We start from the raw sequence: 25,600 nt of genomic DNA on the forward strand, positions 1-25,600 counted from the left end.
CCAGGCCCCACCCCGACCCTGTCTCTTCCCACCCACCTTCCCACCCAGTTCTGCCCCCTCCCCTAAGCATGCTCTGCCCTCGCTCCTTCCCCCTCCCCCCAGGGCCTCCTGCATGCTGCAGAAGAGCTGATCCACAGTGGGGGGAGGCATTGGCGGGGGGAAGTGCGAATCGGTGAGGCCACTGGCCGGCGAGAGGTGCTGGGGGGAGGGGAATGCACTGATAGAGGGGCTGCCGGTGGATGCTCAGCACCTGGAGCACCCACGGAGTCAGCACTTATGGTGCAAAGATGAAGAAGGGGTGCACTTGTGGGGCGAAGGCCTGTGGAGAACCTGCCACTTCATGGGAATGTTGTGAATACAGTTATGGGTAACTCAGCAGTTTTGGTTCCCAGGTCATCATGAATTTGCACTCCCTGAGTGACACCAAAAGTACAAGCGACCAAAGTTCTATCAGAACCAGTGTGTTTCAATGGGTTTTTATGTAAACCACAGGAGTTTTTCCTGGTTTCAGCAGGAAATCATCTATCAGACGAGGTGGTTAATCCAGACCCAGGCTTTGCCAAAGTTCCAGGGTATTCAACTCCATCACTTGTAAGTTTCATGCATCTTTTTCACATTGTTCAGCAGACAAGTTTAAGTTTCAAGTTTGTAATGAAACTCAAAGTCAGGGGAGTTTTCCATTATTCTGATTTTGTTGCAAACATTTTGAACAGGTCCAGCTCTGCTGCTTAATTAATGTTTGTAAAGCAGGGTCAACGCATGAATTATTTATTTTCAGTGTGTGGAGAATTGAGTAGTGACAGATGCTTCAAATAGTATTAAGCAAATAGAAATAATGAAAATTAGGTAATAGATTCTCCAGGAATTTACATTTGGGTTGAGTTACATTTTGCTATTAAACAATATACTGAAAAGACACATTGTGTCTTCAGCAGAAATGGAAGCTGATGTATCAGTTTTAGTTTTTCATTTGATTACTTAAAAATTGAAATAACATACGGTCCTTAAAATGTTTGACTCAAGAGAATGATTTAATAAGTGTTTTTATGTGTCTTGAAAAGACAATATGTAACAGTGAAATTGATAATCAACAAACATTTCCCAAACCAAAAAAGAAAAAAAAAGTCAAAGAAAAAAACTTGACTCAGAATGTAGATAATGGTCCAATCTTGCAGTCATTGCTTAGGCAAAATTCCCATTGATACCCATCAGAGTTTTTACTGTGGACTGCCAGGTTGGGTCCAGTCTAAGTGTCTAAGGCCAACGAGGATTACAAGTAAGTTGCATTCATAGAAGAGAATGTGTGTACCCCTCTTAGGGCTATACCACATGGAGCTCTGTGGGAATTTCAGGTTGATTATCACAATGGCCATACATGTCATGTAACTGATGTGATTAATTCAAGGACAGCTGAGGGAAAGTAAATGTAGGTGCATGCCGTCTGTGCTGTCAGCTGGAAAAATAGTTGAAACAGGACTTGAGTATACATGAAGGAACAGCATATGCTGCCTCCAAATGACACATACATGACACTTATCTCCTGATTCATGCCAAGAGGAAATGAGCTGTGTTTTAAACCACCGGAGGTCTTCCTTTTGGGATTCCTCTTAAGGCATTTTTTTTTAATCTCCTAGTTTTCAAGTTCAACTTCAGCAACTCAGAAATGTGTGACTGCCTTGTCAGCAGAGAGAGGTTTAGGTTCAGCTGAGATTATTGTCTCTCTCTGTTTACTGTAGAATCCAAACCATTTCTTTTTTTTTTTTTTAATCTAACCAGCTGGCTCATTTTTATATTGTCTTAATAAGCCCATTGAAGTCAATGGAAGTCTTTCTGTTGGCTTCAATAAGCTTTAAATCAAGCCCTAAGTCACCTGTCCATTATAATTCACATTACTGGGGCTTCTTGTTCAAAGAATGGGTACGTTCAGTGTAAATAAATTAGGCTCCAATATTAAAGTGTCCATGTCTATTCTTCTATGTATAATAAAATTCTGGCAAATCTGCAAAAGTATTGTGGGCCAAAGCCTCAGCTGGAGTAAATGGGTGCACCCCCATTGATGTCAATGGACGCACAGCCATTTATACTGGTGAGGATCTGGCCCTAGTATACATTACTTTGTTTGTATAGTACTTGTCTATATGTTAACCTGCCTGGAGATAGTCATTCCCAGTCCATCTCAGGCCAGATCTACACTAGAAAGCTTTGCTGCGATAGCAATGTCAGTTATGGGTGCGATATTTAATAACATTTCTACACCAGCAAAAGCCCTACTGTAGATGCAGCTATACCAGTATAAATGTGCTTTTGCTGGTATAGTTTATTTTGCTTGGGGAACATGTGTAAATTATACTGGCAAAAGCCCCCCCCCCCCTTTTTTTTTGCCCGTATAAGCAGTGTCGACAGTGGGAGGGGTTGCTGGTATAGTTATCGCAGTGTAACCATACAGGCACACACCTTCTAGTGGAGACTAGGCCAGAGTCACTGCTACAAGTCCTTGCTGAAAGTCTAGCAGAAAATGTCTTTTCAAGATACTTCCATCAGCCCCTGGTAATCTAGGTCAAGTTCAAGTCTGACCATCCATCCATTCACAGGGGCCTAAATCTGTATCACATCTTAAACTGTTTTCATTTTGAGATATTGTTTTGTGGAGCAGAACATTGAATTTGAGGTTTTCCATTTCAGTTGGTAGCAAAAATCCCACTGACTTCGGTGGGTGCAGGATCGGGCCCTCCATCATGAGAGGACACCCACTGTGGCATGGTGTGCATTGGATCGGTTATACTTGCTTTGCTTGCACTGGGAGGCACAAAACCCAAGGCTGAATAACGCCAATAGCCCAAATGCTTCTTGCCTGAGCAGCAAGCAATGATTTTCTGGGCTCCTCTGAGCCCATCTTTTGGCTCCATTGTGCTGTCTGGGTCTTTTTTTTTTTTTTCTCCTGTAGCCTTAAATCAGAGCAGTAGGGCCTCTGACTTGCCCCCTTTCCGCTGGCTTCCAAAGAGACTGTGGGCATGTGCTAGAGACAGTCGTTTACCTGATTTTTAAAGCTTTCACTTAATCTGCAAGTATTTAAGTTATTTAGGAAAAAAAAGAATCAATAGAAATGCAGTTCCATCCGCTTAAATAATGAACATTTGTCAGGGGCAGATGTCCATTCAATCCAGGCTGTGCTTTAAATGTGAGGGAGGAAAGAAAGACACAGTCAGATTGTGTAGGCGATAAGGAGGCATGAGAGAATTTGAACTACTGGGGGTCACTAATCCTTCAATGGTTAGAATTAACTCCCTATTATAAAGCAATCGTCTATCCCCTGCTCCCTAACTTCACCAAAGGAAAAGGAAAACCCCCAAATCAATGCACCTCAAATTTCACATGCCACATTAATATCATTGTTTTGTTCACCCTGATGTATAAAGTGCAGCCATTTTAAAAATCATAATATTTCTTCATCTGAAAAGTTCTCAGGCAGGCAGTTTTCATTGCTTAGTGAACTTTTCTTGGTTTCCCAGTGTTAGGTAATGAAGCACCAGTTTGGTAGAATGCCAGGAGGTGAGTCCAACACTTGTACAATGTGATCGTCAGCTGGTCATTGGGGGGCATGGACAATGCCCTGAGGGTCCTTGTCAAGATCTCTTCTGGGTCCCTTGATTCTCCCAGATGCTCAGAGGGTTTCATCATCTGTAGGTAGCTCTACAGGGATTCTGATCTCCTACCTGGCTCAGCTTTTCAAATGTTTGCTCTATCAGTCTGGGAAGTGGAACAAGGAAGTTCCTCTCTGTAATTGTACTGCCTTCCATTGCTACCGTAGAGCTCAGTCCTGCTCCCATTAAGGCCAGTGAGAGCTTTCCCAATGAACTTAATTTGCCATGTAGGAGGCAATACAGCCCCTATCCTGTTTTTTTTTTAAGTGCATAACTGAGGCTACCTGGGAGTCAGCAAGGAGAGAGTTAATTCTGTCCCTGAATAGAGGAAAGACCACAACTTCCCTTGAGGGCAGGCAGCTGGGCTGCTTGGTCAGGAAACCTGTCCATGAAGGAACCATAGCAAGACCCAGCTGTGGTGAAGGAGCTCCTTCCCCCAGCTCCGTGTAAGATGGGCAGGCAGTCTCCTAATGCGAAGAGGTGCAGGCTGAAACAGCCTGCTTTTGCTGGGCTCAGCTTTAAGTTGCACAAAGCCATCTTCCCCATCAGTTCCATTTTCTCTCAGGGCTGAAGGAAGCCTTTTGAACGGTTGGAGCTAGGGCCAGTCCCTACACCAGAATGCAGTGCCCATTGATTTAACCTGTATCCGTGGCATGGTCAGCAGAATGTTTCTGTGTATTTGGACTTGGAGTGAACACAAAAAAGGGTACCTGTCCATATGCTCTGGGCACCCTGGACATTTTACAACCAAAAGTTACATCAGTATCAGGCAACTTAACCCAGGACCAGCAAACTGGGAATTCAAAAATGTCCTCCCCAGTTCCAGCTTTACAAGTCCCGCCCCCCCCACCCCCAATGTATTTATAAAACTCCTGGGGTGGAAGATGAGCTTTGCAGGATTTCCCCAAGGTCCCCTTAACTTAAAACCCTTACTGGTGGTGGTGGTACGTTGTCTCTTTTGGCCAGTTCCCAAATGCCTGGTTAGGTCAGCCATTTGCCTTCAGAACCCGCTCCTGTCCTATCACTAGGCTCACTTGACCTATTTCAGAGCTCCTCTGTCAGCATCCAGAATTCCATGTGCCCGTAGTCTTATGGTGGGCACATAATACCTCTTAAAAGAAGTGGCTGACCTTTAGCTGAGAAGCTTGATCAGCTTTGCAAGTCTGTTCCAGACTCAGTGGTTAGAAACACCCAGAGCCAGATACATGATCCCCAGCTCCACCCAACAAAGGAGACAGAAACTGCCCTAATGGGGCAGCCAGAGATTCCCTGGACCTAGAGCAAATGCCTGGGTGATGGAAAGCTGGCAGAACCAAGTAGGTCATCCACACCTGCCCCTGAGCCTAGAGGACATTCCTGGGTGGGTGGTGGGAGGGGGTGGAGCAAAGTGAACACAGCTACTGTGCTCTTTTCTTCAACTCCTGTTGTAATTTTGTCTCCCCAAACCCCAGTCAGGCTTCTCTGGTAGGATAAACCAAGCTGCTCCTGTGGATGTTTTCCTCTTTGTCTTTGAATATTTCTTCTCATATTTGGCTCTGGGCTGAAGTGCTACTTACAGGATGGTGCTTGCCAGGGTCATTCCTCCTCTCTTCTGCAGAAATTGCTCCCCATCCCCCATCCTCAATAAAGTCTTCAAATCTATCTCTCCGTGGCTCATTAAATTCATTGGCTGATTCCTCGATCGCCCTAGCATACAGCCCATCATCCAGATTGGTATGCATTTACGTTTTCCAATTATTTCCTGGCTGGCTGTTTATCACTAACAGTTTTGATGCTGCCTGGATTCCCTCCTAATCGACTAGACTTATTTTCTTCATTTTTCATATGGGAGATAGATTTTTTTTTAAGTCAGCATCTCAGCTGTTTTACAGACGTCATTCATTTCCTCCTCCTCCTCCTTTATTAACAGGCCTACTTTTTCACTGATAGTGCTTTCTCAAATACCAGTGGATATAGGTCTTTCTTATTCCCCTTCATCCGTTTGGGATGGAAGCATGAGTTGGAAGTATTTCTGCTGTTTTTTCTCTGTTTCCCTATGAGCCATGGCTGATTTTCAGTATCTTGTTAGCTTCCATCACGATTTATTGTAACTGTGGGTAACATGTGGGCTAGTAACAGCTAGAGTCTCCCCTCAGGGAGTAAAGCCCAATTGTGCCGTGCACTGGATGGACATGCACTAAAAAGATAGTGTCTGCCCCAAAGAGTTTATAGGCTTGGTTTGGACAAAACAGGTGAAGGCAATAAAGGGGGGAAGAGGAAGTGGTAACAGTGAAATGAACAAGTTTTGCACAGTAAGCCGCACTCACAGCTTGCCACACCATTGTAGTGGACTGTGTCTTGCAGAGAGTTGGTAACAGGGCACACTTGGGAATGGAACCAGCTGGATCCATTTGGGCTGCAGACAGTGGGATCTCTGAGATGCAGCAGTAAAGGAGGTCTATTTGGTTTGAACCCTCCTGGGTTGTGCCTCAGCATTGCCTACCACCATGAGTGGTACCAAACTGGAGACATTACTGCACTGATCAGCATGTAGGTGGCAGCAGGCATCACTGCAGTGGTGAGAATTAAGGATTTGAAGGCTAAGAAGGCAGCTTTGCAGATTTTTTCCCTCCCAAGGAAGTTTTCCCATGCACAAAGGGCAGTTTGGGTGAAAGCCCAAAGGTGCTTGGTGGAGAATCTGAGTGGTGGGGTGGTAAAGGCTGGGAATGTTGCTGCCTGTAGTGAGTCTTGTTGCTATGTACATTAAGTAAAAAGAAACAATATGTATATATCTCATTTCTCCTAAGTTCCATCCATTCATCTGTCTGTCTCTAGTTTGTGCAAGAGATGCTCAAGAGTAGAGACTGTTCCTTAGTGAATTTCTTGAAATTGTCTAGCACATAGTAGGCCCTACCATAAATTAATAACATTTGTATTACTGAAAGCAGTGGTCAACACCACGATGAGTTAACAGAGCATCTGGCTAGGACAGTACTAAGCCGTAAAAGGTCTTAGAGATGTAGACAAGGTACTTGTGTTTATCCATTTCCAGCGTGGAAAGGTTTTTGCTCTCCGATCTTCGAGCAGTTGCTCATAAAGTAACATTGGCCATCTCTGGGGCCTGATCCTGTCTAGGGCGGAGCACCTTCTGTGCGCTGGTGCATGTCCTCCTGTTGAAGGCATAGAGAGTCGAAGGAGTCAGCATGTTGCAGGATCCCAATCCAAAGCCTGCTGAAGACAAGAGAAGTCCTTCCATTGACTTCAGTGGGCTCTGGGCGCAACGCCAGGCTGAGGAAATTTGGGGCCAGATCTTCTGCTAGTGTTTGTGCAGCTGCAGTGATTGACACCCGCTGAGGATCTGGCTCTAAGTAGGTTGTTGGGTCATTATGGGGTTGAGGTTAAAAATCGCTTACTATTCTGTTCCCTATTTGTTGTTATTCCGCCCTCATTACCATAGTATCTAAGCACCTTCCAATAGCGCATAAGCGCTATGACTAACGTCTGTCACCTGTGGTTTTTCCTCATCCCCTCCCCAGAGTGAGAATTGCATGTACAGTGTGTAATGGTGGTTTTGGGTGGTTTTTTTTCCCCAATACCTGTTTGGGGCCAGTAGCTCGAGAATACTGTAGTATATCTTAGCAAATAATTCAACTAATAATTAGTACACATATGAAGCAGTGCATGTTTAGACTGCTTAGACTCTTTGGCACCGGGACTTGCTTTTTGTCCTGTGTTTGTACAGCGCCTAGCACAATGGAGGCCTGGTCCATGACTGGGGCTCCTAGGCACTACCACCATACAAATAATTAATCATAATAAGTAATACATATGGGGTTTTGTGTCTGTTAGGTTTCCGCCGTAGCTGCTGAATCTCAGCACATCAGTCTGTGACTCTAATTATTCAATTTAATTAGTCTCTCTGCACTCGCAAATCGTATCCAAATGGTGAGATATAATGGGAGGATGTAATTCTACACATTAGACTTGATGCTGCTATTGATTTTATTGACTTTTATATTTATTGCCATTAAATGTACTAAAATTTGAACAGGTTTATCTTTGCACATAAACTGGTCATGTAGATACGTTTTTGTAAATGATTTTAATGGGTTTAGGAAACCTACCAGTACATGCTACCAAAATGAATATACCGTTCCTATTTGAGCATATCCAGCAATGAAGAGGTGGCTTTGATTTGAGACAGAAATAAACATCTGTATGCAGGCTACATTGTTAAAAGTAAATATAATAATATAAAAATGGTGCCAGAGTAATATCTCCTGAAAAAATGATTTTTTTGTTTTCCCATCAGCGATAAGAGATCAAGAGCATTTCCAAGTAGTAATTTCTTTAGTCTGGGATGAAGGGAGATGGACATTTCTACAATTGATTTGAAACTGAATGAACTGGAGAGCTTCGGAGGTTCACAGATGAAGAGATAAATGGGTTGTGTGAGCTGTCCGATTCAATTATTTGCCCCAAGCAACCCATTCTTTAATGGCTGGTAGAATTATGATGGAATATTTCAAAATAAAAATGCTGACCTCTTACTGTTGGTGACCTTGTCGGCACAGATTTAATTAAAAAACAAAACAAAACAAAAATCTACTTATGCTGCAAAACTCCAACAGATGCAAGAGAAAGCAAAATTTTTGTGCGCGGCAGTTGGTTACTTGCATCCACCATGCCCTGTTCCGAGAATGTGTGTCAGAATGTATTCCTGCCAAGTGAAGTTGGCTCCGAAACTAACTTGATGCTCAAAGTTTGATTTGCCGTGCATGATTCAGTTGGATGGTTTTAAAAGACAATTGATTTTCTTGAAGCAGTTGACTAACCTGTTGGTAATTATACGTATCTTCAAAAAACCCTGAAGCAAGTAAATGGGAAGACTGTTCTACCCAGAATATTTTAAGCAATCCGTCTGGAATACAAATGACTTTTATAAATTTGTCATGTTTTAAAAGTGTTTTTTAACCTGGATCATTTTAACTACAGACCACAGTATGTTCCAAAGAACTATCGTGTGCTACTATGTTGTTTTTATTTGATTTAGAGAAGAGCCTGCCCCAAAAACTTGAATCCAAAAATTCTGAAATTTGGGACATTTGAAATCCAGATTTGAACTTTACTCCTTGTGCCATTTTTACTTATCTTATTTTACCACTAGGTCCTAGCTGAATAGGAACATTAGCTTTGCTGCACTGTGTAAGTCTATTCTTCCATCTAACCCAGTACCTTGTATCCATTGCTAGCTATGCCAGATGTTCAGAGGAAGGTGAAAAGTCCCATGTGACTCACTCTAGTAATCAGTTCCATGACCTGAAGAAATAGATCTGGTTATTCTCATCAAAATCTTAGTTCGCTTAAATTGATTACAAAATGTTATTAACTGTGTTAAAATTATGTTCCTTAAAAAAAAAATCCAGGCACTGTTTTCTTCTCAGTCTGTTGCAGCAGTGAATTCCACAGGTTGGATATCTTTGAATGTCAGCTCAGCCATAATTAGAGAATTTTACCTGTTTGGCTTTTTAAAGGCGTGGTTTTAAAAAATGGCTGGGGTACATACATAGCACCTGGCACCTAAAAATGTTAATGCATGGGAGCATGCAATCCAAGGGTCTGATCCTTCTTTCACTATGCTGGTGTAAATCAGGTGTAGCTTCATTAAAGTCAATAGAGTTATACCTGTGTGAGAAGTGAATCAAGGCCCTATTCCCCAATGGACTAAACCAGGGTTATATTCATTACTTTTGATACTAGATACACTAGAACCTCAGGGTTACAATACCAGAGTTACAAACTCACCAGTCAACCACACACCTCATTTGGAACCGGACGTACACAACCAGGCAGCAGCAGAGACAAAAAAAAAAAAAAGGCAAATACAGTACAGTACCATGTTAAACGTAAACTAGTCACAAAATAAAGGAAAAGCAGCATTTTTCTTCTGCATGGTAAAGTTTCAAAGGTGTATTAAGTTAATATTCAGTTGTACATTATTGAAAGAACAACCATAATGTTTTGTTCAAAGTTATGAACATTTCAGAGTTACGAACAACCTCCATTCCTGGGGTATTCGTAACTCTGAGGTTCTAGTGAAGTACTACTGCTGTTAGTAAAGGAATGAAGAATAGAAACAAACTAGGTGAAAGAGACAATGGGTCGTAAATAGTCTGTGTTTGTAATGACACCCTGTGACGGGTTGGATCACAGAAAACCCCTTGGGAACTGCCAACTGATGTGCTGAGACTATCCCTGAGCCTGTTTGCCCTGGCAGCTTGGGACTTCAGTGGCGTACCTGGTTTGAGCCAGACACACTTAGCCTGCTGCAGACCCAGACCCAGGTCTGAACCACGTCCCGCAAAAGCTGCAGGCTTAACTGAAAACAGCTTAAGAAGTGTGCCTGTCTTTAACACTCAATGCCCAACTCCCAGTGGGGTCCAAACCCCAAATAAATCCATTTTACCCTGTATAAAGCTTACACAGGGTAAACTCATAAATTGTTCGCCCTCTATAACACTGATAGAGAGATATGCACAGCTGTTTGCCTCCCCAGATATTAATAAGTAAAAAATGATTTTATTAAATACAAAAAGTAGGATTTCAGTGGTTCCAAGTAATAACAGACAGAACAAAGTGAATTACCAAGCAAAATAAAATAAAACATGCAAGTCTAAGCCTAACACAGTAGGAAAACTGAGTATAGATCAAATCTCACCCTTAGAGATGTTTCAATAAGTTTCGTTCACAGACTGGACACCTTCCTAGTCTGGGCACAATCCTTTCCCCTGGTACAGCCCTTGTTCCAGCTCAGGTGGTAGATAGGGGATTCCTCATGATTGCAGCCCCCTTTGTTCTGTTCCACCCCTTTATATATCTTTTGCATAAGGTGGAGATCCTTTGTCCCTCTCTGGGTTCCCACCTCTCCTTCTAAATGGAGAAGCACCAGGTTAAAAATGGATTCCAGGTCAGGCGACATGATAATATGTCACTGTAAGACTTCAAGCCTTCATTTCTCCCAGCCTGACTCACAGGGAGGCCTGCCTGCAAACAGAGCCATCCACGGTCAATTGTCCTGGTTGATGGGAGCCATCAAGATTCCAAGACACCATTAACGGCCCACACTTTGCATAATTACAATAGGCCCTCAGTTATATTTCATATTTCTAGTTTCAGATACAAGAGTGATACATTTATACAAATAGGATGACCACACTCAGTAGATTATAAACTTTGTAATGATACCTTACAAGAGACCTTTTGCATGAAGCATATCCCAGTTACATTATATTTACACTCATTAGCATATTTTCATCAAATCATATAGAGTGCAATGTCACAGACCCTTGGAAGAGTCATCTGTAGGGACTGAACCTCTGATTCTAGCCATGCCAGGCTCTACTGCTTGACCGAAGGGATCCAAGCCATTAGCCTCGAGGCAGAAGTAGACTTGTATACCTCTTTGTGTGGTCTAGCCGCTAGAGGAGAACAGAGACCCACACTCTGCCTGCCAATGTTACAGTCAAGAATGTGTTGTACTGAGGTCACTGCCTGTGGGTTACGCTGTATTTTTAGGGCATAGCCAGGAAGGGCTTCAGTCTCACTCAGGATCTAAACTGTATCATGTACCTGGAGCTGTGGGAAACTTTTGTTACAAAACATGAAACATCCATGATAGGTCACCTGGTTGGGGTTTTGTTTCAAGACTGAAATTCAAGCTATGTTTGTTGAAAACAGACACTGCAAGCTAATTTGGGCCCAGATTCTCTTTCTTTCTTTCTTTATGTATTTTCTGGTTATATAACCTATTATTCTCAAGCAGTCTCCTATCCAAGTACTAACCATGGCCAACTTTGTGTGGCTTCGAAGATCAAATGAGATGGGTAGCTTAAAGGGTAGAATGACTTTGGCTGTATATTATTGCTTTGTAACAAAGCTCCTCTCTCTAACTTACTTGAAGCTGTTATTCTCCAAACTAGGGCAATGTCTATCTGCCCTCCTGTGGATCTTTTCTCAGAACTGCCAGCAAGCTGTATATTCTGCTCTTATTGGCTTGTGCAAATTCTGTAGACGTCACGGAGAGCTCCCTGTGCAGAATGAGGTGGAGGGTATGCAATAGATCTTTAATGTGGCTAGGAGCTCCAGAGTACAGATCTGAAGGGAAAATGTAGCCCAGGACTTTGGAGTTGTTTTTTTTGTTTTGATGGGCCCATGTTCATATGAGACTCGATTGTTTCAGTTCACAAAGGTGGGTGTATCAGTCTTTCTGGGTTCATACCTTCAAGTTCTTTGGAAATTCAAAGCAAAACTCAGCCAAAACTGCCACATGTGGGCTGGTTTATTTTATCAAAGTCATCTGAATCTGCATTACGTGGTGTCTGTCAAAACCACTCATCCCGCCATGGAGGGGAGAGGAGATTTGATGAAAACGTGGCATGGGTTCACTTAAAAGCTTAGCAAAACCAATCAGCAAACCAGGGCTCGGTTTCAAGTCTGCAATGAAAAGAACAGGGTGAGTTTGAGGTGATGCTGGGTTTCACAATGCAAGTTTCTTGCTGTTCTAGATGAGACCTGCTTTTCAAAGGGGAGAGGCTGTGCAAAGAGAAACAATGGGAAGGTGCAAGTTCCCACGCTCCCACTTGCCAAACCTAGCAAGTCGAAATAAAGTCAAATAATAAAGTTGTATGCTCAGGTTGACTCAGGGCAACTTTTAAACCTGCTTCACTGGCATTTACACAGCTGATTAGCTGAGCTAACAGCGACCTTGGCCTCACTGCAAAAGCAATTTTTACATCAGTTGGCATTAGGACTTCCACACTTCCTTTATCAAGTCACCTAAAAAAGAAGGGAGCCATCCCTGTGCTCCTCATAGTCTGTGATAGAGTCTATGGCCAACCAGATCCTTTCTGCCTGCCTGTGCAAGAACAACCCATTATTTTGGAGGCTTTTGAGGATGTGCAGCTGATGCTGCTTGGCTCTGCTGAAGATCCAGATCCAGTGGAAAGGGCTGCAGAAAAGGAGGAAAGGTCTGCAGGAGAACAGAGGATCGGAGCAGGGAGATGTTAGCATGGGGTTCTTTAGAAATATTAGCAATCCAGTGAGTGGTATGAATTCGGAGAGCAGAGGTTGAAATGAGAGAGAGAGCGAGAGGGTGAGAGTGTGTGTGTGTGTGAATTAGAACTTCACTGTCTAAGCCATTACACAAAAAATACCCTGCCCTGAAGCAATGTAAGGGAAAGGGTAGCCCAGTGAATTATCCCAATCCACATAGAGCCTTCTCAGAAGTAGCATCACGCCTATGACTCATGGGGCCCCAAGCAGGAGTAGTAGCCCAGGCTCCTGCGATATGGGAAAGCAGTCTGTGTGTGCTTGGCAAAATGTCCTTTCCTCTTCAGATCTCACTGCCAGAGAGGTGGCCCAGGGTTTGCAGAGTCCCACACAGGATGTGGTGCTCTAAGTCGCCACGTAATTTGCTTCATGCTTAAGGCCTGAGAATAAACGCAGTGCGAAAATGCACCGGTCACAAGAAGCAGCTTCTCCTTCTATCCCAAGCCATCAGCAGTGCTGGGGAAGCCGAACTACTCCAAGAGGTATTTGCAATGCAGCAGCAAGTACCAAGAGGAGAAGTGGGGAGTAGGTGGGCCAGAGAGGAAAAGAGAGGAATTTGAAGGGGAAGTAAAGAGGGAAGGGGGAAAAGTTGTGGATCTGTGGCTTGTATTGCGGATCTGTGTCTTGCATGGAGGAAAGGTTTTTGCATTTCGGGACAGTTATCCCATCCCTGACTGCTGGCGATTAAGCAAACCACACTGGCTTTGCTCTTGTGCTTTATGCGTTACCTGAACCCCTTGCTGTCAACACAGAACTAAGGTGAGCTAGGAAAGCAAGCTCTGACGTGGGAATCAAGCAGTGCTGCGTCTTAATCTTGGCTCCGACACTGATTCGAGGCACAGACTTGATCCTCGGTTTCTCTAGCTAAAATAATACTTACCTCCCTGTCAGTGTTACTGCGAAGAAGAATTAGTTAATGCCTTTAAAGATTTCTGAAGATGTTAAATATTCAGTATTAACATAACTCCATAACTCAGTTACCTGGGGTTTATTTTAAGATGCCTTGTCAGTGTGGTATATCCAATCCTTTCTCCAAAGTTAGCTTTTCTAACTATTAAGCATTCTGTCCCTTTTTTTTCCTGGCATTAATAAATCTTAATGGTTACACACATCCTGCAAAAAGAAAAGGAGTACTTGTGGCACCTTAGAGACTAACCAATTTATTTGAGCATCCGATGAAGTGAGCTGTAGCTCACGAAAGCTCATGCTCAAATAAATTGGTTAGTCTCTAAGGTGCCACAAGTACTCCTTTTCTTTTTGCGAATACAGACTAACGTGGCTGTTACTCTGAAACACATCCTGCAGTTGCTCACTTTTCAAGAAAGAAGGCAATTACACTCCCCCCCTCCCCCCCCCCCCCCACACACCCTCTATTTTTGAGGAGGTTGCTGGAGGCAAATTGTTTCATTTTCCTATGTAAATTGGGGTCAGAGGTTTCAGAGTCAAACACTGACTCACTGAAAGAGGCGCTGAAAGTACCACTGTGAATAATACCCCCATCATTTGTCCACAACCGTGACATAGTTCGACCGTTCCGCGATAAAAAAAATAAGACCTTCCCTCTGCAGACATCTTGCATTTTGATGAATATTTTTTCACACAAATACATCTCAGCCTGTTTTGATTATGCACCCTCCGTATGTTAACACATTAATATGGAATTAAAGAATGGGAAATCTAGCCCATCGGAGGAATTTCGAAGCTCCAAACCCTGAGGCCTCAAATCTTCAGCATGAGTGGATTTGTACAATGTTATTACATTGCACTGAGATGCACAGATAGCTGAAAGGACTGTGATTTTGTATTTACAAAACATTTGTCCTGATCGACTTAATTTTTTTTTTCTTTTAAGTGCACAAAGTGGGTTAAACAATTGGGTGCCTGTGCCTTGGTAGCAGCAATATGACCAGGAAAGAATGGTGAATGACTGACAGCTAAATGGCCCCTCAGTGAAGGATTTCTGTGTTTCATGCACAAGGGCTATGGAAGCAAGAAAAATTATAGTACATAAGCAATCGGAGTGTAATGTACTGACTAATGCATGTGGGTATATGTGTGCACTGCTGATTTTAGTAGATAAAAGCCCTTTCTCTGAATAATGTGTTCCTTTAGCCTATGTGCTGGGAGCACAAAGGTCCTGTGTTCTATTTCCATTTCTATCTATCTAGGCATTTTTAATGCACTCATCACCACGCTACATGGGCATAGTGTTTATGGCTTTGCTGATGATCGCTATGCCTATAATGCCATACAAACAGCCACACCGTTTTTACAGTAGAGAGGCACAGCTCCACTTCGTTAGAGAAATGGAGAGAGGGAGGAGTGGAACTCCCATTTTTCTCATTTCCTTCTATTCTGTAACACTCTCTGTGAGCCTCCCTCCAGCCAAGGAGCCCTGGAAGTTGTTAGCTCATGAGTCTGTCAGTGTTGCTTTGGATACATTATGTATTTTGTATTAATGCAAATTGCTTCCTCTCTTCTGCCTCACCTCCCCAGTATATGAAGGATCAATTGCACAGCACTCCCAGACTGTAAATTTCTTGCATCTCAGATGAACAACTGGAGAGGTATTTTACAAGCAGTGACCCACCTAATACTTGGGAAGTTGAACCCACTCATAGAATAAGACGAGTTCAGCTTTGGGTTAACTTTGAAGTCCTTCCAGCAGTGGCTAAACTTGTTTAGGGAGTCAAAGGGTGATAGAGGGTCCATGCAGTGGTCACTAAGTCCATAATGGATGGGTGAGTCCGACTGTGATATCTGAGCCTTTGCTTTTTGGGAAATATGCACTCATGATGGGGACTTTCATTTAGGACAATCTAAAATCAGTCACCACTAGGATGGTTAGCAGGATTTTGGAGCCTGTTTTTTGGTCCATTTGATCCATCCATTTGGTGTTTTGTGTCTCTTTTGATCATTCTATCAATGTTTGAAACTTGTTTAGAGACAGGCACAGCCGCCGTCACATGGATCTGCTCAGACCCCAGCTTTTGGGAAATTTTAGTCCAGACTCAGAAGCAAACTTTGGACCTGATTCTCTACCCACATACCAATGGAAGAACACCAGCATAAAATTGGTGTAACAAAGTGGAGAATCCAGCCGCTTCTCTGTCATGGGACAAAACACAAATCAGATCTAAACCCCTTTTGTGAAGTCCGGGGAGAGTTCAGATCCTGATCTGAACTATTTGACTCAAGCCCATCTCTGATTTTACCCTACATACTTTTTACTTACAGAATGTGGCACTGTATCCTGGAAAGCAGTGATTCTGCAAAGGATCTAGGGGTCTCATCGTGGACAAACACCACAACATGAGCTTCTAGTGCAATGCTGTGGTAAAAATGGCTAATATGATCTTGGGTGTATAAACAGGAGTAGGAGGAGGGAGGTGATTTTACCTCTGTATATAGCATTCATGAAACCAATATTGGAATACTATGTACACTTCTGATGTCCACGTTTTATAAAGGTTGTTGAAAAACTAGAGAGGGCGCAGAAAAGAGCCACAAACATTATTCAAGGACTGGAGAAATTACACTGAGAAAGGTAAAGAGCTTAATCTCTTTCATTTATCAGAAAGAAGATTGAGAAATGACTTGATTACAGCGTGTAATTGCCAATGGAAAAGTGGTGGGTTCTCCATATCTTGACATCTTCAAGTCAAAAGTGGATGCCTTTCAAGAAGATATTCTTTAGTCAAACACAAGTTATTGGGCTCAATCCAGGAATAACTGGGTGAAACTGAATAGCTTGTAATATACTGGAGGCCAAGGTAGAAGATCTAGTAGTTCCTTCTGGCCTTAATCTCTATGAATCTGGTTTACTGAGTCAGATTCTGAGCTCTCACTCATGTAAATCTGGAGTGACTCCATTGAAGTCAATAGTCCAAATCCCTGGCCCTAGCTAAGGTCCCTTCGCAATGCTCCCATGGCACAAAGGATCCTTTAAACTAGCCTTGGCATGGCTGACTATTCACCACCTTCACACACCTTGAGGCTTGGAGAGGGCATCGAGAGACATGTCAGGAGTGGAAGTGGGCAGAGCCAGAGCGTGATGTAGTCTAGCCAAATGGCCCCTAAGGGACACTGTAGCAACAGTAAGTTAGAACAGCCCTTTGGCTGCTCTAAATTGCAATGAAATCCTGTTTGCCAGGTGGCTTAGAGGATTCATCCCAATGGCTTTACTCTGAAGTTACACTAGTGTACGTGAGATCTGATCTAATTACACGGAACTTAGCATAGCTCTAATATTAGGATGTCCACCTAACAACCAAATCTTTCTGAGCACCTTACAAAACCAGACCAGTGGTGCCAGGAGGAAATCATTTGTCTTAGCTGTCAAGCTGCTTGCAGTGGCTGAAGAGCATGAGTATCAACCTCAGGGTAGATGGCTAAGAACCAGGGCACAAACCCCAAATGGGTTGTGCGGTCTATACTTGGATTTCACCAATCAAGTGTAAAGTCCTCTGGAACTTTAATAGCCTAAACATAACAGACAGTCCCTGTGGGTATTCCAATCTATTTCACCATCCAGGTGAGCATGCCTTTGTAATAGATGGTCCCTTAGACCACAGTTTCTCCATGACCAGTCTGTGGACTGGGGCAGATCCTGGAGATCTCCCTGACACAATTTAGGAAGGCAGCAGGCTGGTCCCTGGTATCAAAAAGGTTGAGAAACATTGCCTTGGCCTACCAACCACAGCAATATTCATGTTACTCCCACTCCAGGACCAGTCACTTACCCCAGGTCAAGTGCACCTTAGACCTCACACCAAAAACAATGCTTGTAGCCAATCCTATAATAAATTATAGGTAGATTTGTTCAAAAGGAAACGAGTTATTTACAAGGCTAAAGCAGGTAAACGTATGTAGACAAATCAGTTACAGTCTTAAGTTTCAACAGGTAATAGAAGCATCTATAGTAAGCAAGCTCTATATATCCTTTAGGGCTAACTCAGGCTAAGCAGCTGGCGTTCTCTTACTTATGCCTAGAAAGCCTTGCCCTCCAGAGTCCAAACAGCCTAGAGATACAATTCCTTCTTGTTAACAGTTATTATTCCCTTTCCACCCACTCTCCCAGCTCCCTTGTGCTCTGAGCTGTGAACTCAGCTAATGGGAGTAATTCACTGGCGTGGCTCCTCATCATGGGGTGTGAGGCCAGGTAGAGCAGAACAACAAAATGTATTGTTCTCTTTAATGTTCCACAATAGTCTGTCTGGTGTGCATGGGCCTTCCTTGTTGGCCAGGACGTTATACTAGTTAATGTCTCTCTCCTGTCTGGTAATTTACAGAGTCCGATAGTCTTACAATACAAATGCTTTAATATTACCTGAGAATATGGGATACGGATGCTATAAGAGAGGTTAATGCAGGCAGCAACCCCCAAGCATTCAATAAAGTTTAAAACACTAAACACATTCTTATAATCCTAATGTTTGCTTTAACAAGACTAACACAGAGATGAGCCAGACCGATACCAGCAATGTATTTGTCAGTGTCCAGCTGAGACTTGGGGACCTTGGCATGAACTGGCACCTGGTCTGCCAGCATCACACCTACGAGTTGCCAACTGTCTAATCATACAAACCCAAACACCCCTGCCCTGCCCCTTCTCCAAGGCCCCGCCCACTCCCTCCCCCCTCCCTCCATTGCTCATTCTCCTCACCCTCACTCACTTTCCCAGGGAAGGGGGTTGGTTGCGGGAGGGGTGCGGACTATGGGCTGGGGTCGAGGGGTTCAGAGTGTGTGAGGGGCTCTGGGATGAGCCTGGGGCAGGGGGTTGGGGTACAGGAGGAGCTCCGGGGTGCAAGCTCTGGGAGGGAGTTTGGGTGCAGGAGGGGGCTCAGGGCTGGGGCATGGGATTGGGGTGTGGGAGGAGGTAAGGGGTGCGAGACTGAGCAGGTAATGATATTGCTCCCTTGCTGTTGGATGAGATTCCTCCAAGTCAGAAGTGAGGCATGTTGCTGGGGTACGGGTAGTTTGCACTGCTCCATTCCGAACAATATCTGTTCTGAGGACAGAGCACTTTGGTCTCCAGGCCTGTTGAACTGCTGCTATCTCTTGTGAGCACCACATTCACTCTTACACACGTGTTACCACTAGAACTGGCTGAAGTTTTATCAGGCAAAGCTCTTTTCTTCCATTCAAAAGTAGCCTTTTAACAAACTGGGAAACTTTCATGAAGGAATTTCCCCCCCACCCCCCAACAATGTCCACATTTCCTACAGAAGTGGAAGATGTAGCTTTTATCAAATATTTATCAAATATCCTCTCCCCCACCCCCTCGCCTTTCAGTGGCAACATGGAAAACGTGTAAAATGGTTCCCCTTTGAAACCTGTGGAACAAAAATGACTTCAGCCTTTGCAGTCCCCTCCCCTTTTTTTAATTGACCTCGAGTTCCCAGGGGTTCAAGTTAGGGCAAGCAGAGAGGGGTATAGATTCCCTTCATCTAGAAGGCATATCCCTTCTCTTCCTTTCCTGGGGAAGGTGTGTGTTCCCCCATCTCCCCTCCTCCTCAACGTGTGCCGGGAGAGCTGCTTCTCCTCTTTCAATCTGCTTTTACTATTTGTCATGTTCCTCCACAGCCAACGTTACATCAGTGAGTTGCCTGCAAGTCCAATTAAAAAGAGACACCTGTAAAATATTATCAGTCCACAGATAAGGGCAGCGCACAGAGGAATGAACAACCTGCTGATGTTAATTTGTCACTTTTGAATGCTCCTTAAAATGGACCTAAGAAAATGTAGATAGCATTTGCCATGCACGAAAGATCTATTCATGCAATTCTCCGGGGCTGTCACAAGCATGTGTCAGCTTCAGCCATGGCATCAGGGATATTATGATGGGTTCTCTGTCAGCCAAATTTGCATTCTTTTCATGTGCTGCAAAGGAAAGTGGTGTGGCCAAGCCAGCTCTGTGAATAGATCCAAGCCTGCACTGACAGTTCTGTGATCAATATACATTGTGTTCACTAGCCCTTCAAAGCACACAGAGGCCTTTCAGAGGTTGGTACAGGCCATCTCAAATTTTGGAGCAATCTGCTCCTGTTTTTAATTAAAAACGGCCTCCTTTGTAATCCTGGGGCCAAATCCTTAGGTCCCTGCTCAATTTTTACTCAGCCCTCAGGGTCTGGCCCAATGGGAATGTTGTCTGAGCAAAGACTTTAGGATTTGGCACACAGACATCAGGAGACTTGCTTTTCAGAAATGCTGAGCACCCATGACTCCAGTTGAGCATATGAAACCTCCGGTGGCTCATCAATCTGCTGCTACCCATCAGTACCAAACTGCTACCAATCAGTGCAAGGAGCTGAGAAAGGCCTGTTAGAAGCGTAGAATATCAGGGTTGGAAGAGACCTCAGGAGGTCATCTAGTCCGACCCCCTGCTCAAAGCAGGACCAACACCAACACTGTTGGATCATCCAGGCCCCCACCACTGCCAGTCTATTGCTTAGTCCTCTTGTAAGCCATGTGTTACGCTCTCTGCCTTCATTCACTAAGTTGGCTCCCAGCAGCTGTTCCACAGGACCCACGCTGGGTAGGGAGCTGATTGCTTCTAGGCTGCAGAAACCAAGCCCCAGCCCTGTGTTGATTTTGTTCCTCGCTATCAAGGCAGAAACGCCGAGCTGCTGCTGTGCATCGAACACCATGTCAGATAAATACCTCTCTGACACTGCCCAGAGCGTGCTGCAGTGTGTTTGGGTTGCTGTATTTGTAAGGAGGCAGCCTCTAACGAATACCCATCTGCTCACCTTCCTTCCCAAGGGGGCAGGAGGAATGCCTCAGTTGTTCAGAGCTGCCAGATCTGGTTTCAATATCCAGACTATTAGCCTATCAAAAGTCACCCACTCAGACAGTCACGTCAATCCATTCCTAACGAGCCCATCACCATTGTGTCTAGGCACCAAAGCTTTGCTTCTTGTATAATTCAGAGGTGATGCTGCCCTGACTGTCACAGGCACAGAGTGCCCGGCCTGCCATGCAGCCCTGGCAGTTCTGCTGTGCAATGTGACCAAGCAGGAATTGAGGAGGCCAGGTGGGAATCCAGCTCTTGAAGGGCTCTCCTCCACACGCTGCCATGCAGCAGGGGCGTGGGGACAGGGCACGTGCCAGCCGAGGAAAGGGCTCCACAACACCAGCACGTGGGTCCACCAACCTTTCCTCCAAGAGAGTGGGAGCCCAGTTGCCAGGGCAAGCTGTTCCATCCCTGAGGCTGCAGCTTAGAGAAAGGATTCCTTCTCCCTTCTCTTTTCCTCCAGCTTGTGCTGTGCAGTAGAACCAGGATCTGGGCTGCAGTGATTTCTGTGCTAGAAATAGAAAGACATTCCATTGCATTATTGTTTCTTAGTTTGCGGTTTTGTAGAGGTGGCCTTTGACGTAGGCTAAATAAGCAGCCAACTAGGGCACCCTGTGGAAGAAAATACTGGAAGAATAGCCCTGGTACCATATCCCTCACCAACAAACCGGCTTTCAGCCCTCACTACTCCAGCTGCGAGTTTCTGATCACCTGCCCTGTCCCAGTTTTGGCCCAGCAGCCTGCTGCTGCTGTGCGTTGGATATTTCTCATAACTCTTTCCTGCCCTTAGAAATGATGCCGCAGCCAGCACAAGAGATTCTGGGCGCTGTTGCGGTCAACTGAGCAGAAATGGAGATGACTGAGGACAGGGCAGAGTGTGGGTTGCAGAGTAGGCTGGATGGGAAGGAAACAGAGACTGGCTGAGGCAGAGGGGTGCCAGATACTGGCCTAGTAGGGCACTAATGCACTTCAGTCTGACCCTGCAATTTTGCACACTTGAGGACATGTTTTGATCGCGTTTACATGATTGTAAATCGGGAGTAACTCCAGTATTCCCCATTTACACCTACAGGAGTGACATCAGGATCCAACCTGCAGACCTTGTCTGGATGATATATTTTAATGCAGAGAAGTCCTAATGTCCCAATAATGCCCAGTCATACCGCAGACCCCTCTGCTCCATTGGGCTAACCTGCTTTTCTTCGTTGTGTCTAAGGTGGAGGTTTTATTAATGCAAAACAAGCATCCTCTGGAAGGTTAAGTCCAGAAATTAATAATGAATTAAAACATGCCATGGACATGGCTAATGAGCTCTTTGTCTATGTAGCTCACACGAAAGGAGGTCATGGCTCATCCGTTCTCATCCTGAACTGCAGTCAGCTTAACTGTTAACTTTCAGCACCCAGGTCTGTCTTGAGATGGGGATCCAGGCTGCGACTTCACTTGTCTCGGCCACAATTTTCCTGCCCTGGGTCCCAGCCAGGTGGGCCGTCCCCTTAGTATCAGTGAGTTCCTGCCACCAAGAATCAGAGTCACTGACACTCATCCCTTCCAGGGCTCTCTGCAGGGAAGGAAGGGGCTCATTCCATTGCACTAAAAAGGCCAATAACCTTGCACAGCTGTGACAAGGCTTAGGATGACTGAGGAAAGTAATCTTGGAGAGGACTAGCAGGGCTTAACTTCAGTCTTAAGCCTCTGCGGGGATGCTGAGCCAGTAACTAACCTGGCTCGGAGCCAAAGCCATCTCTGCATCTATTGTTCTTTCCCTTATCTGCCAAGACAAGGGTTATCCCATCTTATCTGATACAGCAGTTTTTTAAAGAGACTCACCCAATACCTGGAAGCAGTCTCCCCTCTACTTTCCTCTCCCCACCCCTCTATTCCCCCCCCTCCCCGCCTTGCCCCTCCAGACCCACTGCAGCAAAGGGCCAAGAAGGACATTTTGGTTTTGTCAAGGGTGTTGGGTCAGAAGAATACAAGAGCGAGCAACCTGGGAGCAAGCGAGGGAGGCGGAAACCCCAGTGTACCGCTCGCTGGACGACATCATGAGTTGTATCAGTCGGATGCTTCCACTCTGCGGAAATAATGAGCAAACACTTTGCATTTATTCAGATTAGTGGAGCTCCCTGAGGATGACGGGTGAATGGTTGTGCTGCCACACAAAGCAGGAGGCGCTTGGTGCCCCGCAGGACCAGGAATGCCTGTTTCAGGTCATTTATTTAGCACTCCTTTTATTTTCTCTGCCCAGAGAGAGAAATCTGATCTTCCCACTACTTCCCGCCCTAGGGCGTAGGGAGGTGTCATGTCACCACATCTCCAGCTTGGTTCCGCCCTGGCAGGTAGCAGGGCCGCTGAGGCTGACGTCTGGTTTCTCTGCTCGGCCGCATAATGGCTCCTTTATCGAATATCTGCGTGGTAGCAGAGCGGCAGCTGCCAGGCGGTGCCAGGGGCAGAACTCAGGGCTGCAATCTATGCCATTGTGGGGAGCCTGCTTCACCTGGCCTCCATCAATGGCCTTGGCTGCACAGACAGTGCCGTCACCACGCACGTGCTTTGTCAAGTCGTCATTGAATCGGAGGAAAACAGAAAAGCCTTTCTCCTCTTCCGCTGCCGCTGGCTGGCTGCATATGACTCTGAGGACTGCTGCGTGTGCCCCTGTGCAGGGAGGGGGATGGAAAAGGACCCAAGGGAGGTTCCATTTAGGTGAGGCAGGCATGGGGGGAGGGGTTATCGGCATTCAAATTTACATGGAATGACCATTTTTACTACTCTGTCCTGCCACTGATCCTCCTAATCTGAGGTGAGTGTGATGAAGTATTGAGCTGTCTCTGTGTATCTATCTAGGTACTCGTATAGCCCCCAGCACCATAGTGTCCAAGCATCAGACAATAATTAATGGATTTTGTCCTCACAACACCCCTCTGCATTAGGAAAATATCACCCCCATTTTATAGAGGTGGAGCAGAGAGATGAAGTGACTTGGCCAGGATCAGGCATAAGAAGTTCTGAGTCAAGAACTGAAGTCAGGTCCCTGGAGACCCATTCCACTTCCTTATCAACTAGGCCATCCTTCCTGTCCGGTAACTCAGGCCCTCTCTATTCGTGGGGAACAAACTGTTTTAGCTACAGCTGCGTCTGAACATGGCTGCTGCTGTTTCATTATTTCTGTTGTGGTGGGACCTAAAAACCACAGGCAAAGATCAGGGCCCCACTGTGCTAGTCGCTGTACAGATAAGTAATCCCTACTCTAGGTGCCAGGATGTCACGGGTGGACAAAACAGATGAACTGTTGTAGGATGAGGTAACAATTAAATAAACACACCAGCAGATGTCTTAGGCTGCCACTTGCCTCACCAATGCCAGTGAGCTATGGGCTTCGTGGCAGAGGTAAGTTTTAAGGAAGTATTTCAGAGGATAAGGAAATGGCTCTATGAGTGCAGCAATAACTGGACTCTGTTTAGTGTGGGCTGCAGGAGGGTATGGGAGAGGTTCTTGTGAGTAAGGCATAGGACTAGGCATTGGGACACCACGGTTCTCCCAGCTTTGCCACATATTTCCTATACAATCACGGTCAAATCACTCAGTCTCTCCAGGCTCGATTCATCCCTGGTGTAACTCTGTTGACTCCAACACTTAGCTGACTTGAGTTGTGTTAACGAAGCCTGCCAATTGCTGCACTGTAACTGGGTCCTCCAAGACAGTAGGATTTGCAGCGTAGACAGGGCCACAATCCGTATCAACAGTGGTCAGGGAAACTGTGCTAGTAGCCACTGGCCATAACCATGTTTTAATGCTGCTGTCACTAACAGAACTTTGGTCCCACAGGTCTTGTCTACAGTAGTCTTTTTTCCCTAAAATTTCCCAACTATTGTTAACATTGGCATAGCTCCCCCAGTGCTATCAACGGTAGGAGCTTTAGTCTAGGTAAGACCACAGTGACATGGTGGTAAACACTAGTGGCTTCCAGTGCCTTGTCTACACTAGAGCGCCTGCCACCACTGGAGCTGCCATTGTAGGAAATTTTAGGAGGAAAGGACTAATTGTAGACATAAACCGGGCAAATAAAGCATACAATGCAAAAGGGTCTCCTCACATTGCTTCAGGAGTGCTAGGTACACCTCCTTTGGTGAACCTCAGTGGTAAATTTGGATTTGATGCTCCTGTGAAAGATAGTTTGCAAACATGCCTTTGTTTCTGCTCTTTTCTCCCAAGACCCTAAATCCCATGACAATCTCACCTACAAACAATGAGAGGACCTAACAGGCAACCGTTTTGTTCTGTCATCACAACTGATGTGCTTTTCATTTGGTCCCACACATCCGATCTCCTGATGCTACATTTTTTATTAATGTCATAAGCCTAGATAATGTGACAGTGTCAGAAATAAGAGGGGTAGCCAAGTTAGTCTGTATCCACAAAAACAACAAGGAGTCTGGTGGCACCTTAAAGACTAACAGATTTATTTGAGCATACGCTTTCGTGGGTAAAAAACTACTTCTTCAGATGAAGTGTTTTTTTACCCATGAAAGCTTAAGCCCAAATAAATCAGATTGTCAGAAAAGTGCTTTTAAAGGTTACTCAATAAAAAAGCTCTGGAAACTAAGATAAGAAAGCTGAGCATGGTGAGTCTGAAGTAAAGACAACCAATTGAAGGCATGTTATCTGTCTACAAATAAATGAAGAGAAGGTTTAAAGAAGACAGGGACCAACTATTTTCATTAGTCCACAAGGAGAAAATTTTGCTTAAAAGAGCTGCTGCAATTAGAAGACTTCGCTTAAATAATGGGGTGGAACAATCCCATAGGGAGGCTATGGAATCGATATTCTGGTTTAAACTTCACACCTATATAACGGGATAGTTTGGCAGCAGTGATAGATACAGCATCCCTACAATGCTGCTGGATATAGTCAAAGACCCAGCAAGAGATCCTATCCACCCTTACTGATTCTGTAAATGTCTACAAAGAGTTCCTAAGCTTTGCTAGCTCCAGTGTAGAATCATGAGCAGAGGTTGTTAGCAGAGCAGTGCCCACTGAAAACTGGATGTGAGTCACCTGATTTAAGGTTTTGCTACTGA

General features: G+C 44.8%; 1 protein-coding gene across 13 annotated transcripts in view; it reads left to right on the forward strand.

Moving 5' to 3' along the window:
- The window catches only part of FRMD4A (FERM domain containing 4A), a 557,138-nt gene that overhangs the window by 390,666 nt on the left and 140,872 nt on the right, over window positions 1-25,600 (forward strand). The window lies entirely within an intron of this gene.

This window comes from Caretta caretta, chromosome 1 (genome assembly GCF_965140235.1).
Source record: "Caretta caretta isolate rCarCar2 chromosome 1, rCarCar1.hap1, whole genome shotgun sequence".
NCBI lineage: Eukaryota > Metazoa > Chordata > Testudines > Cheloniidae > Caretta > Caretta caretta.